The sequence below is a fragment of the Galeopterus variegatus genome, unplaced genomic scaffold, assembly GCF_000696425.1.
Source record: "Galeopterus variegatus unplaced genomic scaffold, G_variegatus-3.0.2 Scaffold7625, whole genome shotgun sequence".
NCBI classification, from domain to species: domain Eukaryota; kingdom Metazoa; phylum Chordata; class Mammalia; order Dermoptera; family Cynocephalidae; genus Galeopterus; species Galeopterus variegatus.
In genome coordinates, this window is record NW_007733736.1 from 83,824 (window position 1) to 84,816 (window position 993).

Here is a 993-nt window from a genome sequence, read left to right on the forward strand (position 1 = left end):
GGGGCAGTGCAGACCACCCAAGGTTTGAATCTGGGTGGCCGGACTCCACAGCTGCCTCCCCCACAGTGCCACTTCCAGCCAGGTGCTTCCACACGCCCTGTGCGTCTGACATCCAGAGTCACCACCGTCTTGTCTACACCGGTTCCGTGCACTGTAATGCAGCCTGCCCTGGCGCAGCCCCGCCTCATCTGGTCCCTTCATTCGCTGCTCTTGGCATTAGCGGTGGCCGCTGCTGTTCCATGGCTTCCTCCTGAGAGCCCAGGTAGGGGGAGGATTTGGTCTGTTTGGCAGAGATGACACAAGGAGCATTGTCCCAATGCCCCAGGCTTGAAGGTTTTCATGGTGTCTTCTGTATCTCTCCAGAATATTATTTATTGCTTTTAATATTAATTATCCATTGGCAGAGAAACTCATTTTCAGACAGAAGCAATAATGGAAGAAACAATAAATGAGAAGGTGAAAGGGGTAGTGTCAGAGGTAAAAAGTAGCCCCTCTTCCAGGAAGGACTCCGTCTTCCAGGTCAGATTCCCACGTCTCGCGCTCCCACGGCTGCTGGGCCCATGGCGTGTGGTCGGTGTTCGTCTACGGCCTTTCCCCGTAACACATGACAGCCCGTGGGCTCAGGGTGGTGGCATGTGGCTGATGTTATCCCCAAGTCCCAGTACTGGTGCCAAGACCATTTTAACGTACTTGATTAAATTTTATCACTCTTTTATTTTCCTATTGTAAAAATAATACAGAACACAGAAAGCAAAAATTATGGCAAAACCTTATCATAGAACCAATAGAACTCATATCTGCAATTGCTATTAATATTTTAGTATGTTTTCTTAACCTTGTTTCCAAAAGTAAATACACTTTTTACAGTTGTAATTATTACTTTTATATCCCAACCTTTTTGCCCACTATCATATGATCAGCATTTTATACTTAAATAATTAAATTATAATTAAATATATATTATAAACATAATTTTACTAGTTGCATAATATT